The sequence below is a fragment of the Sinohyriopsis cumingii genome, chromosome 6 (assembly GCF_028554795.1).
Source record: "Sinohyriopsis cumingii isolate HCF-2022 chromosome 6, ASM2855479v2, whole genome shotgun sequence".
In the NCBI taxonomy this organism is placed as follows: Eukaryota; Metazoa; Mollusca; class Bivalvia; order Unionida; family Unionidae; genus Sinohyriopsis; species Sinohyriopsis cumingii.
In genome coordinates, this window is record NC_142966.1 from 93,650,193 (window position 1) to 93,669,611 (window position 19,419).

The following is a 19,419-nucleotide window of genomic DNA, read 5'->3' on the forward strand; positions in this document are numbered from 1 at the left end:
GTTACCCAATCATAATACCTTAGGAGAACTACTACAAACTTGAAGATCCAGCTCTCTCTAAAGGGAGTTAAAAGGTGCCTGCTGATCTATGTTTCAGTCTGGCTGAGTTATCTGTCCTTCATTATAATCCTTGGCGGCTGAGCCTAAGAATACACCCGAGTTACTACTTCTTCTCATGCCAAGAAGCACACTCTCATCATGAGAGAGCCAGAATATGTTTGGAAGATATACCATTCTAAGGAAAATTTACTGCCTCTATATTTCCAAATTTTTCTCTTCTATCCTGATATACACTTTGTCAAAGTGTATACACATTGTCAAATTTTTCTCTTCCTATCTTGATATACACTTTGTCATCGTCACACATTTAGGTACTTACATGGGGAGCCTAAGCAACTCACATTATGTACACTCTAGAATTATTTTGTTTACTTAAGAGTTTCTAGCACTTATAAAAACTCCTAATATATGCGTAATTCCATTACCATACTTACTGCATATGTTGGGACACCATATTTGTTGGGACACCATAAATTAATTTTAAAAGTAATTTTTTTGTGCACTGTATGTTCTGGGACACGTCGTTTTTTTCGAATCGTAAGTTGTGGGACACCTTTTAAATAATTCGAAAATTACATGTCGGAAATTGCAATCCAACTGAAATTTTATTTTTTAAATATAAAACTGTACTTGAGATAAAACTCTTTAATCCAATGCAGCAGCCATCAACACAACCCTTCTCCTGCACACGTATGGTCTATTATTTTGGTACATGAATACTTTTTTAACTTTCTCATACCGTGAAAAATTGTTGGAGGCAACACACCACCTGAAGTGGAAACTGCAAGAACATAAGGAAGATTTTTGTCAAATCTGCACTAGTCTTGCTAATTCTCACACTTTTGATGCCCATCTTATCGTCAGTCCATCCAGGAATGCGATCAAAGTACACCAGAGTTTCATCCGTGTAAATGATCATATTGTCGGCGAAATGATCTGTTTCTCTTCTGGCCATCACGAATTCATCACGTGATTTTATTTTCTCCAAATCTTCTGGATGATGCTGGGTCATCGATGTTCGCGCACGAAGCACTATATTGTGCAACTTTAAAATCTGTTCCATTGTTTTACTTTATTGTCAAACTTTTTGTGAATACTGTTGAAAAGGAACCAAAGTTAGCTTCCATATCTCGGCCGTCTTTGTATATTCAAAGCTAAAAAAATAAATCGGCACACTTAGAAGAATCTAGTAGTCGGCATCTGAGGTCAGCTTGCTTTGCAATAAAATAACCTTTGTATTGATATCCTTTTTTAAAAAAATCGGCTTCCGAATCCAAAGTCGGCGTCCAACGTCTGCTTGCTTTGTAATAAAAATAACCTTTGTCTTTGATGTCCTGTCGGCAAGTTCAAAGAAGTTTACTGCTGGCTGCCAGTTGTGTTTATTTACCACCAGGGCTTATATGTGCTTGGCATCTTTAGTAATAATTAATACAAAGGTGTACTGATGTCTGCGGGTAAATATTAATGATATTTATGTAACCCACGCTGGCGAAAAGATTGTCATTTGCACTCAAGTGAATGTGTTTTAAAATAGTGATTTTTATTTACGAGATACTGGCATACAGTATAGTTCTCTTCTGGCCTTAACGAATTCATCACATGATTTTATTTTCTCCAAATATTCTGGGTGACGCTGTTTCATCGACATCTGTGCACAAAGCACTATATTGTGTCACTTTAAAATTTGTTCCATTGTTTAAATTTATTTTCAAAATTCCCGTGAATACAGTTGAAAAGGAACCCAAAGTATGCTTCCATATCTCGGCCGTCTTTGTATATCCAAAAAAAAAAAAAAAAAAAAATCGGCTCACTTCACAGAATCCATAATCAACATCTGATGTCGGCTTGCTTTGCAAATAAAATAACCTTTGTATTGATATCCTTTACAAAATAAAGTAACCGGTGTCAGCTTCTGAGATCACCTGCTTTGTAATAAAAATAACCTTTTGTCTTTGATGTCCTGTTGGTAGGTTCAAAGAAGGAGTGAACTGCTTGCTGCCAGTCGTGTTCATTCACCACCAGAGCTTATGTGTGCTTGTTATAGTAAGGATAATTATGTAACCCTAGCTGGTGAAGAGACTGTCACTTGTACTCAAGTGAATGTGTTTTCAAATGATGAAATTTTTTTTGTTGCGAGATATTGTCATACAATAGACTTGGATATAATTCAATCTTGATTATTTTGCACCCAACACCGTGTCATGCGTGAATGGCTTATTCAAGATATCAGTTGACTATTTACCTCTTGTATGCGATTTTGTTGGCTCCAGTTTTCAGTCGGATAACATGTTCAAACCTTTGAGCACAACCACACACAATTGTTTCTCAGTGTTCATGTCAATGAACAACATGGTGTGTGATATCGGACATAATTGATATACGCTACAGTATGGAAGCCTATGCTACTTACACGGATTTCATGGAAATGTTTTATTCTTTAATGCTCATGTTGAAAAAAAGGAATAAATGATAACAACACAAGGTTAGTTTCTTTCTTTTTATTGTCAATTAAGCGTTTTATTTATCTATTTTATTCCGACGTGCAGTTGGAAGGGGGGGGGGGAGAGCACAAATGCAATACCAATTTATTTTGTTCTTAAGTCTTGGGACATATGACCAAAGTGAAAAAAATGTTTCACCATAAGTTCTGGGACAGGAAAAAAAATAATTATTTTATCGTGTCCCAACATATGCGGTAAATACGGTACTAATGGTACATTTTGGTGAGTTGCTATTCCAAGGCATTTGTAGCATCCGGATGTTTTTACTTGTACAGGCAGACAGTGGGCTTTTTTCCTACAGGTAGTTGCCTTATTATGGATATTGTTGCATCTACATTGTCAGTACACACATCTTTAAGGGAGCCTCAGTTCCTCTTTTGTGAAGCTTTTGTGTGTAATATAGACACTGCTGTTCATTTTTGTATTGCTTCCATTGGTTGGACAAGTACAGGTAAGATTTCTATGCATGATTTACTCAGTCTCTTCTTGCTCATGTGTGTTTCTCTAGGCGACACTTGAATAATTTTTATTTGCATAAGCATTCCATCATATTTAATGAGCACTTATTCAATCTCAACATTAGCCTATTTGACTTAACAAGATATATTCGGGCTACAATGTTTACATGTGTGCAGGTCTTTATGCCCTTAAGAAACTCATAATTATGTATAATTCTATCATTTCTGGTACATACATACGAGTTTGCTTTACCACAGCTTCTTAGTCTTGGAATGCCATGCTTCAATGATTCTATCTGTACATAACATCCTTGACCTTCCCTACAGGTAGCATTGTAATTGAGATCATCTGCTATAACTGTTTCCCAGGTAACCATCATTTAGTATAGCTCTGCACCCATGCTGTATTCTAGCATCACATGTGCAGGCCCACAGGTTTATACTTCTCCTACTTACAGGTGGTATTGTAATTATATTTTCCCTGTATGCGTCATTGGTTTATTAAACTTATCAATTTCTGGGTCAGCTTTTTAAGATTTAGCTCAGTATGGACATTGGGTTCTAAAAGGCAGGTGTAGGGCTACAGTTTTATACATTTTGCACTCTTTGTTTTAACAGATTAGAACAATGGGTAAAGTGCAAAAGCACATAGCTCACAACAAAGATGTCATCAGCCTGCATGCTGCCTTTTCCTCTGTTTGAAATAAAACAGAACGGAAGAGTATGACTTCCGCAGTCTGGGAGAGTCACATGTTCTGACCTGCCTTCATCATCAATTCATCAATGGTTCTACCTTTGCCACACACCAGTCTTTCATTTGGAAACCCCAGCAGTTAACAGTGATATTGCCACTTTGGGGATGACAAAGTCACACTCGTTATGTATGGACCAGATGGCCATTGTTGACACTCTGCAGTTACTGCGTAAAATAGTTGCCATGGCTTCAGCATTGGACTGGCTATCTTCCAACAGACATAACATAGCTTATCTTCTCCCACTTTAAATACATCAGAGCAAGAATAGCCTGAGTACTGAATAGAGCCAATGCCGTAACCACAGCCACAAATGTACAGTTGGCAGAATGCAACTCCGTGATCTCGGCCTGCACTTTCATGAAGGATCACCATAAGGCAAAGCTAACAGTGCAGCCTTTAACCTCTAACCTTCTGTTTCATGGCCAGATTGAAGAAGTCTGCAAACAAGCCACCATGGAGACCAATTTTTCACTCTCCCAAAACTACTGCGTTAATACAGGGATAGTACAGGAAATCAACAAAAGGACTCAAGGGCCAATCATAGGACACGAACTGCAGAAACCATCCTATCAAAGCTTAACCCAGCAAAAGCCACTGTTCTCACATACCAAATTGGATACAGCACCGAGACAGTCCTATTGTTCATGCCAGACTTTTCTTGGTCCCAAAGGTCCACGTCTGGTCATTGATCTACATGCCCTCAGTCAGTTCATCCATGCTCATTGGTTCTAAATGGAAACACCACCACACATCTTGACTGCCATCCATGAGGAAGACTTGGCCATCAGCATGGACTTATGTGGCACCTACCTTCTTGTCCCTATTCACAAGGTTTCCAAGACATTCCTGCAGTTCGCCCACAACATCACATACCAATTCAGATCACTCACATTGGGGCCCACCATTGGCCCCCTGGTCTTCACTCATCTGATGAATCGAGTAATGGTGCATGTCTGAACCATTTCTATGCTGGTACCATCAGGTTACCTGATCAGCATCCTGCAGAAACATCAGTGAGTTAGATCTAACGAGACATGATATCCTTTTTACCAATCTGGACTTCTCATCAACAAGGAAAGATCCAACCTAGTACCAACTCAACAGTTTGTTCACCTAGGTATGGAGTTCAGTACACAGGTAACATTATTTCATCTCCCTCAAGATCAGGCATTGAAATCCAAATCAAGGTAGCACCTTTACTTTGAAGGAATTATATCTGCACAGGGATTGCCTCACCTACTACGCTTACTCAACCTGGCAGGGGACCTCATGGTCCTAGGTCGCCTTCCTATGCACCCATTGTAGATGATTCTCATGGTCCTTGGTCGCCTTCCTATGCACCCATTGTAAATGATTCTCATGGTCCTAGGTCGCCTTCCTATGCACCCATTGTAGATGATTCTCATGGTCCTAGGTCGCCTTCCTATGCACCCATTGTAGATGATTCTCATGGTCCTAGGTCGCCTTCCTATGCACCCATTGTAGATGATTCTCATGGTCCTAGGTCGCCTTCCTATGCACCGATTGTAGATGATTCTCATGGTCCTAGGTCGCCTTCCTATGCACCCATTGTAGATGATTCTCATGGTCCTAGGTCGCCTTCCTATGCACCCATTGTAGATGATTCTCATGGTCCTAGGTCGCCTTCCTATGCACCCATTGTAAATGATTCTCATGGTCCTAGGTCGTCTTCCTATGCACCCATTGTAGATGATTCTCATGGTCCTAGGTCGCCTTCCTATGCACCCATTGTAGATGATTCTCATGGTCCTAGGTCGCCTTCCTATGCACCCATTGTAGATGATTCTCATGGTCCTAGGTCGCCTTCCTATGCACCCATTGTAGATGATTCTCATGGTCCTAGGTCGCCTTCCTATGCACCCATTGTAGATGATTCTCATGGTCCTAGGTCGCCTTCCTATGCACCCATTGTAGATGATTCTCATGGTCCTAGGTCGCCTTCCTATGCACCCATTGTAGATGATTCTCATGGTCCTAGGTCGCCTTCCTATGCACCCATTGTAGATGATTCTCATGGTCCTAGGTCGCCTTCCTATGCACCCATTGTAGATGATTCTCATGGTCCTAGGTCGCCTTCCTATGCACCCATTGTAGATGATTCTCATGGTCCTAGGTCGCCTTCCTATGCACCCATTGTAAATGATTCTCATGGTCCTAGGTCGCCTTCCTATGCACCCATTGTAGATGATTCTCATGGTCCTAGGTCGCCTTCCTATGCACCGATTGTAGATGATTCTCATGGTCCTAGGTCGCCTTCCTATGCACCCATTGTAGATGATTCTCATGGTCCTAGGTCGCCTTCCTATGCACCCATTGTAGATGATTCTCATGGTCCTAGGTCGCCTTCCTATGCACCCATTGTAGATGATTCTCATGGTCCTAGGTTGCCTTCCTATGCACCCATTGTAGATGATTCTCATGGACCTAGGTCGCCTTCCTATGCACCCATTGTAGATGATTCTCATGGTCCTAGGTCGCCTTCCTATGCACCCATTGTAGATGATTCTCATGGTCCTAGGTCGCCTTCCTATGCACCCATTGTAGATGATTCTCATGGTCCTAGGTCGCCTTCCTATGCACCCATTGTAGATGATTCTCATGGTCCTAGGTCGCCTTCCTATGCACCCATTGTAGATGATTCTCATGGTCCTAGGTCGCCTTCCTATGCACCCATTGTAAATGATTCTCATGGTCCTAGGTCGCCTTCCTATGCACCCACTGTAGATGATTCTCATGGTCCTAGGTCACCTTCCTATGCACCCATTGTAGATGATTCTCATGGTCCTAGGTCGCCTTCCTATGCACCCATTGTAGATGATTCTCATGGTCCTAGGTTGCCTTCCTATGCACCCATTGTAGATGATTCTCATGGTCCTAGGTCGCCTTCCTATGCACCCATTGTAGATGATTCTCATGGTCCTAGGTTGCCTTCCTATGCACCCATTGTAGATGATTGTCATGGTCCTAGGTCGCCTTCCTATGCACCCATTGTAGATGATTCTCATGGTCCTAGGTCGCCTTCCTATGCACCCATTGTAGATGATTCTCATGGTCCTAGGTCGCCTTCCTATGCACCCATTGTAGATGATTCTCATGGTCCTAGGTCGCCTTCCTATGCACCCATTGTAGATGATTCTCATGGACCTAGGTCGCCTTCCTATGCACCCATTGTAGATGATTCTCATGGACCTAGGTCGCCTTCCTATGCACCCATTGTAAATGATTCTCATGGTCCTAGGTCGCCTTCCTATGCACCCATTGTAGATGATTCTCATGGTCCTAGGTCGCCTTCCTATGCACCCATTGTAGATGATTCTCATGGTCCTAGGTTGCCTTCCTATGCACCCATTGTAGATGATTCTCATGGTCCTAGGTTGCCTTCCTATGCACCCATTGTAAATGATTCTCATGGTCCTAGGTCGCCTTCCTATGCACCCATTGTAAATGATTGTCATGGTCCTATGTCACCTTCCTATGCACCCATTGTAGATGATTCTCCCATTGTAAATGATTCTCATGGTCCTAGGTTGCCTTCCTATGCACCTATTGTAGATGATTCTCATGGTCCTAGGTCGCCTTCCTATGCACCCATTGTAGATGATTCTCATGGTCCTAGGTCGCCTTCCTATGCACCCATTGTAGATGATTCTCATGGTCCTAGGTTGCCTTCCTATGCACCCATTGTAGATGATTGTCATGGTCCTAGGTCACCTTCCTATGCACCCATTGTAAATGATTCTCATGGTCCTAGGTCACCTTCCTATGCACCCATTGTAAATGATTCTCATGGTCCTAGGTCGCCTTCCTATGCACCCATTGTAAATGATTCTCATGGACCTAGGTCGCCTTCCTATGCACCCATTGTAAATGATTCTCATGGACCTAGGTCGCCTTCCTATGCACCCATTGTAGATGATTCTCATGGTCCTAGGTCGCCTTCCTATACACCCATTGTATATGATTCTCATGGACCTAGGTCGCCTTCCTATGCACCCATTGTAAATGATTCTCATGGTCCTAGGTCGCCTTCCTATGCACACATTGTAGATGATTCTTCTGCCTGAATGGAGGCCTAAAGTCGGCCACTGGACCATTCTTTCGCCATCTGCACACAATAGAGGTATCATCTGTGGAAATTGGACAACATAACTTGGCTATGGCAGTTATACATCTGCCAGTGCAACCACCCAAGATTACAGTCTGTACTGAAGGCTGGGGAGCCCACCTACTACCATACTTTTGGGAAACCAGTGGTGCATCTTCTCCCCAGGAACAACATCTTCATGGCATTAAATTCTGGAGATGATGACAATCGTGAAAGCCTTTCACTTGTGGCGGGAATATTTGAATGGCATGGGAGTTCTCATTCTGTCCGAAAACTCTACACTGCCAACTCATGTCAAATGACAAGGAGGAACAATGTTTTACAGTGATGACTTACCTCAAACGTCAAGGAGGAACCAAGTCTCAAGACCTTTGCAACTTAATGGTGGACTTTTTAAATGGTGTTGTCAACAACAAATCCATATACAAGTTCACCATATCCCAGGACTAGCCAAAGCTTTGTCCCAGAACAATAAGATATTACACACAAAATGGTCTTTTCATTCCTCAGTTTTCATTCATATGTGTACGATGGGACAGACTGTTCATTGACCTGTCTGGTGTATTATGGAACAGCAACTCCAAACCTTCATATCTCCAGTCCTGAACTCAAAGCCTGTGCAATCTACACTCTGCTGATAGTTTGGAAACAGCCTGGATACACAAGCCTTCCCTTCAAAACCTTTGATTCCCAAAAAATTATAACAAAAGCAAAATAATCAGTGTCTCGTCTTATCATTCATTTTGGACAACCCAAATGGGAGAAGTTATTCAACAACCTCATCAGTCTCACAATGGGAACTCCTCAGAGGCTTTGGATTTTCCCTCATCTTTTCAAACAACCACAATGGCAGTTGTTTAATTCTTATTCAGAGCTACGGAACCTGCACATCTGGATCATATGACACATGTCCTCAGAAATGTATTATTTATATATCGTGTGCCCTGCATGCCCAGCCATTTAGGTGGTGTTCTACAGTTTCATATTTTGCATAGGGTTAGGATTTTAAAGAAAAAGAATTTCCCCAGCTTTCCTCACTGGTTATACTGGCTTTTTAAAAAAGACCTTGTATATCTTAGGTTTAATTCAGCAGCAGAGAGACTGAGCCCACCAACTGTTTCGTCCAACAGGACCATCTATCGAAAATTTTTCTGATAGAAGTTCTTATTTCACAAAAATAACCCTTCTAGCCAGAAACTATGATGACTAAATCCTCTTTTCTGGCTAACGGGGTTATTTCGACAGTGATAACTCACTATAAAAAATGTTTCTTTGCGGGGGGGCACGACGACGACGTTGGTGGCTCAGTCTCTCTGCTGCTAATCATTTTAGGATTTCTGTTGTGAATTAAAAATTTATGTTAACAATAATGGCAAATATCGGAGAAGCACATTCCGCTAGACTAGCTCGAGAGCGACTAGAAGCAATAAAAAATGTTCTTCCTGTGAGAGATAGTGTCAGAGAAAAATTACAACAACAACAGCAAATTCAGGAAGGCTTCGCAACAACCACAGGGGAATTATTTAAACCTATCACCGCAGTCACTGGAAAGGTTTTAACTGCGATCAAAGGAAGAACTCCTGAAGAGGCTGCAATTGAGGGTGGAAAACCAGAGCAGGGTTTGCTTCAAGCAATAAAACAACTTAGTGAACAACAAGTAGCAGCCGCAGCTGATCCAGGTGCAGTAGGTCCACTTGCAACTGTCAAGGAAACATTTATTAAAAAATTTACCGAAGATGGTATCGACGAAATAAGAAATATTCCACTGAGTACCGTAGATGAGCTTCGGCAGTTTTCTGTTTGGATCGTCAACAATTATCGTCGCAGACACCAATTTCTAAAACCAGAAGCTGCCAAGGGCATGTCTCAAATTGAGTGGGCTGATTATGTGTATAAAATAAATCGAGATCTCCCCCGAATACCTAAAGGTGATGATACTTATAATTTTATAAAAACAGGTATAATTGGGTATAATAAAGAGCTGAAAGATCGAGCAGAAAAAATAAAGGAAGAAAAAAAAATCGCGAAAATACAAGCGAAGGAAGAGCGAAAGAAAGTTACAGCACAGAGACATCAACCACCGCCACCTGAACAACAACAACCTAAACGAAAAGGAAGACCTAAAAAAGAGAAACCAGCACCATCTTACTCTGCTCTAGAAGTAGAAGAGTTTCCAGAAGAGGGAGATATTTTTGAAGAATTGGAGTTGCTGGAACCTAAAACTGGATCGGGTTTTATTTCCTGCCCTGATAATATTCTCAATGACGTATCTCGGTTGGAAGTTCTCATCGGAGGAAAACGTGCCGGGAATAACTCTCCGGAAATAATTAATGAAGCGGCTTATATCTGTCAGCGACTATTTCGCGGCGGCATCATGGATTCTCACATCTATCGAGAACTTATTGATGAACTCGTGGACAGCGATTGAAAGTCGATTAGAGAAATAACTAATTAAATAAAATGATCATACATGACTCTAATCATATGACCCGACGAGAGAGAGTGGTAAATTCGCGATATCCTGTTTACAGTGCATATTATGGAGATGGACTTGGAAATGTTATTCAAGGATTGTTTATAAGAATAGCTCCAAAGGCGGGACCAATTGCAAAACAATTATCGTCAAAAGCTATTGATGTTATCAAAGACAAAGCTTCTGGTGTAATCGGTGAAGCCGCTGGCAAAGTGTTCACGGCGATCAAGGACAGACTAGCACGATTAATACGCAGAAAGCCTCCGCCGGTAAAATTACCAAGCACTGAGGATATGCCTGCGAATGTTAGCAAAATAATAAATGAAACTGCAAATCAAAAACTAGCGTCGCTGATACCTTCCAAAGAAATAGAAAAAAATATAGCTTCAAGTTTAGTAGCGGGAAGTGGTCTTCGTTTTAGATAATAATGTATTACAATAAGATGTTTCAGCGCATATCCAACGTAGCATTTGATATGGTTAAACCAGTCAGAAAGGATGAATCCTTGCGCGATTATCAATTTTATTCTTATGATGCAAAAACACCTAACGCGCCGGGGAGAATTGAGTTTCAAATTCATGACACAAGTAGATATTTTCTGCCTTGTGAGGCTTTTATTGAAGTCACAGGTAGAATCTTAAAAGCGGACGGTACTGGATACAGAATAGGCGATCGTGTTGGTTTTGTTAATAATGGTGTGATGGCGTTATTTAGCAAAGCCACATACTCGATTGATGGAAAAGATATTGAGTCGTGTTTGGATAATGTTGATGTTGCCACGACAATACTTGGTCTTGCAAGATATTCTGATGATTACACAAGATCAGCTGGTCCAACAATGATGTTTGTAAAGGACACATCTGATCATCCCGAAAATAGAAATGTAACGATGAACGCGGCCGGGGATGCAGTTGCAGCCATGAACGAAAATTTCAACTTGGGTTTTGCCGCGTGTCGAGCAATGCTGAGCGGCGAAGAAGAGTTTTCTTGTGCAATTCCGTTATCTCATATTTTTGGATTTTGTAGAAGTGTCCGAAAGGTTATATTTGGTGCCAAACACACAGTAACGCTTGTCAGAAAAAACTCTGATAATGATGCAATATGGCGAGCTGGTGGAGTTGATCCTGGTAAAGTAGAGTTAAGAAAACTATCTCTGTGGATGCCAACAATGACTCCATCAATCGCTGAAGAACAAAAATTACTTTCTTTTATGGATCAAGATGGAAAATCGTTGTTATCATGGTTAGCAATGACAACAGATAGTACTTCTGTCAACGCTCCTGGATTGTTCACGTGGCAGTTGAGATCACAGCAGGGAATATTAGCAGCGCGACATATATTTATCACGTTTCAGGCAAATTCTAGAATAAAGAACCAGGAAGCAACTCCAATGATATTTGACACACTTGGAGTTTCTGAAGTTTCATTAAGAATAAACGGACATCAAGAACCCGCTGAGGATATCAATCTAAATTTTGAACAAAATGATGTCGCACGGGCATATTATCAATTGATGTCTTATGATGGGCGTGATCAAAACGTCGACACTGGGCTGCAGATATCCCAGCGTGATTTTACAACGTTGTATCCGATCTATTACTTTTCGTTGGAACATTTGGATTTATTCAGAAAATCTGTCGTTGACATAGTTATTCGGGCTCGCCTGGCTCGAGTGCCAGCTGCGGCACCACCACTTCCTGGAGGTGCTAGAGCAATCGCGGTCATACTTTCCGATAAAGCAATGTTGCTTGAAGGTGCTGGCGGCCGAATGAGAGTCATTGATGCACCAGTAGAAAACCTGTAGGTTTTCCAAAAGCGCAATTAGATCAACATCATATTAAATAAAATGTCATACAATCATGTTAATGTCACTCTGACTCCTGGTCAGGCGAAGAAATTACAATCGAAGAACGCGAGTATATGTGGGACATCAATAACGTTAAAACACGATCAGCTAGCGGGCGGTCCCAACAAGCTGTCGCTGACCAAAACTCAGCTAAAACATTTCAACAGCTTGAAGCAGGGTAAGACTGGAGTTCGACTTGATCTCTCTCCGGCCGCGGTCAAGGATATGGTTAAAACCGGTGGTATATTTCCTCTTCTCGCCGCGATACCAGCACTGATAGCTGCTGCTGCTCCCGCAGTCGCAAAGGCAGCTGCGTTAGGAGCAGTAGGAACCGCAGCTGGAATGGCACTAAAGAAAGCCACTGGGAAAGGATACAAAAAAGAGGGATCCGGTCTAAGACTACCGGGAACTCCGGCGTCATGGTACCCAAAAAGGTTTTGAAAACACTTCCAGCATTGAAGCTTCCAGCTTCTAATTTTGATTTACTTAATGCTGCCTCACGGTTACGCATAAAATCCTTCAGAGGTGTATTTATGCGAGATGAATTACCAGCAACACCGAATAATCCAGAAACAGGAATTATTAATCTCGACAACAAGGAAGGCCCTGGAACTCACTGGGTTGCTTACGCGATCGATCCACGCGGAATTATCTATTTCGATTCGTACGGGCTAGCACCGCCAGTTGAATTTCTCAGGTATGTCCAAAGATTTTCAATTCCAGTTTGGCAGTCAACGTTACCAACACAAACACTAACCGATCCTCCGATATGTGGTCAGCAGGTATTGAATGTTCTTGATGCGATCTCGAAATCAGCGATTCCTCCTCACAAAGTCGTGCACGAATACACGTTGAAAAATCATCAATGATTTCCAAATTTAAACAACCCCATAACAGGTAATGGTTGATATTTACGGAAGATCAAGCAGATCCAAGGAGCGCCGCGAAGACGTCGATTTATCGAAGTATGCGACCAAAGATGAAATTGATGATCTTTTAAATCTGACCGGGATAGACTCAGATGAGGTTGTTATTTTTCAGGACAGGCACAGCAAGCTAAGAACCAGTAACATTAAGTGGAATGACATAATTCGCAGGGTTATTGGAGCGGTCACAGACAACATCGTTGTATTTACTGACAGCGGCAGAATCAGAGATTCGTCGATATCAATTGCGATGCTGCGAGATGATGCACGAAAAGTCGCCCGGGAACATGTAGCGAAGACCGGTGATACAATGACAGGTGAACTCAGCATGAACGGCAACAAAATAACCGTTCTAAAAAATCCGGAAGGTCCCGAAGATGCTGCAAACAAACAATACGTAGACACCGTTGACGGTAAACTAGCCACGTTGCAGGCAGAGTATGATGTTCATGTGGGCGCGTTTACAAGATTTCGAAGAAACACTCAAAAAACTGTAGAGACCGCGGATAAATTCTTTGGGGCTCCTTTGGTCGTCGATATGAAGCTTTCTGAAATCAAAACCAACATTGACACGATCAAACAACAGCAGCAGGATATCGTATCGTTAATAAAACCAGTCTGATTAAAGTCCCCACTGGAGTTACCCCCGGGCATATCACCAACGTCGTATTCACGGTATCATCGGGATTCGCAACATGGTCCCGACAAAATAACACTATCAAATACACAGCAACAGCCACTGGCGTGTACAGGTTGTCTGTGTTTTCCGCCGCTAAATTTGAAATTTTCACAACATATCCTTGGAGACATTCCACCGATAAGTATTCCGGGGTTGTAACTGTAATACTAAACAGCGGAACCGAAGAAATATTTATGCTTGAAGCCGCAGACGAAAAATTAACCGCAACATCTTACTGGTGGTGTTTGGAATTTGTCACAGAAACACCTCAATTGGTTACCATGTAATTGAATAATGAAATCAGCATCAACGACAACACTGTCATCAAGCGCCCAGCAATATCGATATGATCAGGTACGCGAATGGCAATCAACGTTGAAAAACACCATTGACAGATGCGCAACAAAAATAAAAAAATACAAACGCCGTGTGACCGCGCTGGACATAACACTGTATTCGGTATCCGCGGTAGTTGCGTCCACGGGTGTGCTATTGTCTGCGCTGACACCAGTAACTGCTGCAATCGCGATCACCATCGTGATTTCGGCATCAACGACGATCGCAGGAGTTGCCAACATCATCGCAAAAAAAATATCCTCGTGCGCGATAACAAAACTACACGAGTATCAACAACTAGCCGACGCGGCCAACAGCGCCTACTCGAAATTGTCCTCGTTGATATCATCCAGTGTAGACGACAACAACATATCAGATTCTGAATTCACGCTGATGTCTGGTATATATAACGACTATGAGCGCGGGGTAAATACTGAAACCGCAAATGGTTTTCATTTGAAAACCAACAATAACAATAACGATGGAGATAATTCAGCGCCAAGCGTTGCTCGACATAGCCGCAAATACAACTCCGGTAAGGACCACAATGATATCAATATCGTTGACGCAACCTGAATTCGATATTAATTTTCCAACTGCAATTCCAGTTACCGAAATCGCGTTGGCACAATTACGAGTATATCACAGTTGGCCCAATATCAGGTCGACATCATTTCACGGACAATCGCCGAATAACTCATTTGTATTTTCATATCAGAATAACGCTGATGGAACCCCAGATTGGAACGTCATTGCGTTACCCACTGGGAGTTATCAGATAGAAGAAATCAACAAAGAAATACAGCGTCAAATAAAACGTATCACCGGAAAGGAAGCAAAAATATCAATCACTGCACACGAGCCAACGCTGTCAACGGTTATCGAAATCTCAACGCTGGGTTACCACGTAGACATTTATAACAGTTCAATCAGAACCGTGCTAGGATGGCCTCGAAATCCACCACCGGCACCACCGCCACCCCCTGCGCCCAAAAAATCTGATTATATCACTGACGCGAAGTCATATCACGGAATTACACCCGGTTATAGGCCGCGTCTGGATGATATAAAAGGTGCAACGGTGGATAGGTGGATCCCGCCTCTTAGCGATGGCGACGATATTGTGTTGATTTTTACTCGTGCAACATATTCAACGGGAGTGGGAGGATTAGGATTTCGTGTTTATCTGAGCGAAATTACTGAATTTTTTAAAACTATTAATGTGGCGCACCGCACGCAACTAGCGCATCTACGGCAACGCTTCCAAGAACATCTTTCTGATGTAACAGGTTCACGTGGAGAAATTATTAAGCAAATCGAAATATTAAATCAGATTGCCGCAGATATGGAATATATTAACCAACGAATGATTCAGGTAGTAACCGACAGTAGCTCCATCATTAAACAACAATTTTTGGATAAGTACTCGCTGACCGAAGCTGAACTGCCGAATTTTAAATTACCAGGATATGTTTCCCCGGTCATCTTGCGAAAATCCGTCACTGATATCGTTGATGAATACTTCGATGACATACTTGCACAATACAAGCGAATACTACCAGAACCCATTATCTTAGCACACAATAATTCCACCAGCGGTGATGGCAGACATATTTCTCCGGGCATCGTAGCAATCACTGATGTCGTCGCGGTCGATCTTGTATGTGACGTAATCGATGGCAGCTACAACATAGACACAACAATATCAAATCAAGCCCAGCAAGGGTTTATACTGTATTCGTTTACTCCTACACAACCGCCTGGATTTTTGATTGTGCAAGAGCCAATCAATCCGGTATCGTTGCGGTGTCATAACGATACACTGACAAGGATAAATTTTAAAGTCACTGACCAGCAGGGTAGACTGTTGGACCTGCGTGGGGAGACTGTTAGTATTAATCTGCTGGTGAAATCCTAAAGGATTTTCGTCGTGAAAATACGAAGTATTTTTCAAGGACTTTCATCTTAAGACTTTCAATTAGCGATATCGCTATCATAATAATGTCCAAAAAATCTTCGAATTACCAGCAGTATGATTCCGATGAAGATCTCTCTGACAGTGATTTTGTTGTCAGTGATGAAGATGAAAATGTGTCCGACATTTCCACTGACAGTGACAGTGAAACACAGCGTGATTGTGAATCTGAAACACAAAGTGTTTCCAGTGATTCCGATGATAGCCCGGTTGGCGTTTCCAACGACATCACCATCAGCGACAGCACTGTCATAATAAATTATATTAAATGAACGCAAAAATAATAGTATGTATCAACACGTGAAATGTTCCATCGTTGACAAGCGCACACTTGAAGAATTCATCCGAAAAATATTTACCGGAAATCATTCCCGGGGCGTTGTTAAAATAATCATCGATAAACACGGCAATGATGACTTTTTACTGACAGATTTTCAGCTGAAGCAACTCCGCGAAAACAATATCACGATGATTACTTGTGATACAGACCAAATCCTCAATGTTGCTCACTCGTGCATTTCACGGGATCATCTCGATAAGATCCTGCAGTGAAAATCCAAAGGATTTTTAAAAATGTCAAAGACATTTCCATCCTGAAATTCGAAGAATTTCAAAAATATTTTACTTTATATATATTTTTTTTACCACTGACCAAAGTCACGGATTTGATGGGGTATTTGCTGGTAAAATTTAACAAAACAGACCAAAGTCACAGATTCATAACGGTATTTGCTAGAAAAAATCAACAAAACAGACCAAAGTCACGAATTTTGTGGGGTATTTTGCTATGAAAACCAACGAAATCGGACAGTTGCATAATTTACACAGTAAAAAAAAATATTACTTTTTTTTTACTTTCGATTTCACTTCTAGGTACCCGATTTCACTTCCTTGATTTTATCAAGGTATCTGACGAGTCAAGGTGAGGTATTTACTTCCCGTTGACTTCGTGAATGACTTCGTCATCCGTGACAAAGCTATCATTGACTTCATCCTTGACTTCATCATCCTTGATGAAGTCAAGGGACATACAATGCTTTAATTTCCGGACCCAATTGTTAATTATCTTTTTAGTTTCATACTCGGCTGCCAGTGCCAGCCTGATCTTTTCGATTGCACGTGACAGTGGAACAAATTCATTTATTTGTGTCTCCGCTATGCTGGCTAGCGATTTATACAAATTATTTTGGATCATCTTTATGAATCGATATTGAGCAGGAAGAATATAACACCCTGCGCGTTTAGCTTCGTATAATGATTCAAAATCTGACAGAATAGTTTCAACATTTAGTAATATATTAAATCCTTGTTTTTCTAATTTTTGAATAGCATCAATCACATTATTGATATTTTCTTGATTCATATTTATATATATTTTTAAATATTTAAAATAAAAAAACATCACATCTCCTTTGAGTCTCTAGGGTGTCTTATGACATCCTACCAAACTCAGGAGGGGCGGAAACACTACCCCCGATTGAGCTCCTAAACTGCCAAATAACAGTCTAGAAAGCCCAGAGGGTGTGTTTGCGAAACGACGAGACATTCCCCATTTGTGAACCTCCTGCTTACCATTTGATATGCTAGCAAGGCTCATATGGGGATAACACATAACACATAACTTAATTCTAACTTATCCTAGGGACGGCACAAACATACAGTAGAAGCTATTTACAGCAGCAGTTGTATTTACAGCAGTAGAAGCTATTTACAGCAGTTGTATTTTACAATTGTATATATAACTTATCTTAGGATGGTACAAACATATAACTTAATTCTAACTTATCCTAAGACGGCACAAACACATAACTTATCCTAGGACGGTACAAACACAATGCGGGGTTATAATTCTACATCCAACAAGTTGCACACGTACCCCTGAAATCAACCCTGTTTCCGGGTAAAAGGTTACCCCGAAACGGGGCGATAACGGAGAAAGTTGTGCAACTTCGTTGGGTTTCGAAACCCAATATAGTATTAGGACGATATTGTATATAAACCGACTGATACTTGAAAGTTCAGAAATAGCTCAGCGTGATTTGTTTAAAACGTATTTTCTTAAATATGATCATGTGGAAACCACAGATGAGCCATAAACCCGAACAAGTGTAATAAAATAGCGATATTGTCTGTAAAAAAAGATAAATACAAGTTTGCCCGATAAAATCCGGAAGATAAAATCATTCTTGCGCTGTCACCTTGATAGCGTCAGGGGAAGTTATTTACTTCCTTGTGCAGAAAATCGTCTGCTCGTACCTGTCAAGGTAACAACGGGGAAATAATTGTATCATTAACTTTCACACAGTCACTGCAGAGTTATCTACATAAGAAAATATAATCCAGCTATCAAACCTATTTGAAAAAGTTGATTTATATATTTTTTCTGCAACACGTTGAACCGAACACGGTTTAATACCAAAATACTTCGCAGCTGAGTTCATTGAGCGAAATATATTTTCTTTATTAGCATTTTTGTTGAGAGATCTTACAGCTCTGGGGATTTTTGCAAATTTACCAGTGCCACCTCGTGCAGAATTTTCTCCTGCGTGATGGCTTGTAAATTTTGAAGAGAGTTATTAAGTTTATTATTATCTTTGTGATCAATTACAAGACCGTCTTTGATCTCTCCACGGAAACATTCGAACACAAACCTGTGATTAAGATACCTCTTTCTCCCAACAGTAAATCTAAGATAACCAGCATTATTAACAACACCAACTGGCTTTTTCAACATGCAGTGTCTCACTGCTCCCTCGCGAGATGCTTCATAATTTTTAATGGTTGGATGTGAGACAAATTCTTGGCTCATTTATATAATAATGTATTTGTCTAATTTATAATTTGTCTGAAAACCTAGTTATATAATCACTTTCAGATTTTAGCGCGTCTCCGTTATTTTTTTTATTGTAATATCGCATGAGTTCACGGTATCGTTTCCCCCCGCACCCCGCACATAATTGTGTTTTACCCCTGACACCAATGCCACATCGCAGGCAACGAATAGGTCCTGTGCTTCCTCGTTTGATGCTCTGTATATGTTCACCGCAGAATTCCTTCCTACAGGGCTTACCACAGACTGTTACAGATCCAACTTTTAACCATCTGCAGTTGTTCATTGTATATATAATATTTTCTTATTTAAATATTTGTCTTAAATATAACATGGAGGAGTTTTCGAGGTTATCCGCAGTTGGCGCCGTTAGATTCGATCTTGACAGGCTAAACCCGGATCCACGACGACAGCATCTAACTGATCTGTTTGATATTATCAACGAGGGTAAAAA

The 19,419-nt window shown here is 41.1% G+C and overlaps 1 protein-coding gene across 1 annotated transcript in view; it reads left to right on the forward strand.

Moving 5' to 3' along the window:
- LOC149797464 (DNA repair protein RAD50-like) overlaps positions 1-19,419 on the forward strand; it is a 212,784-nt gene that overhangs the window by 106,787 nt on the left and 86,578 nt on the right. The gene's annotated exons all lie outside the window — the stretch shown is intronic.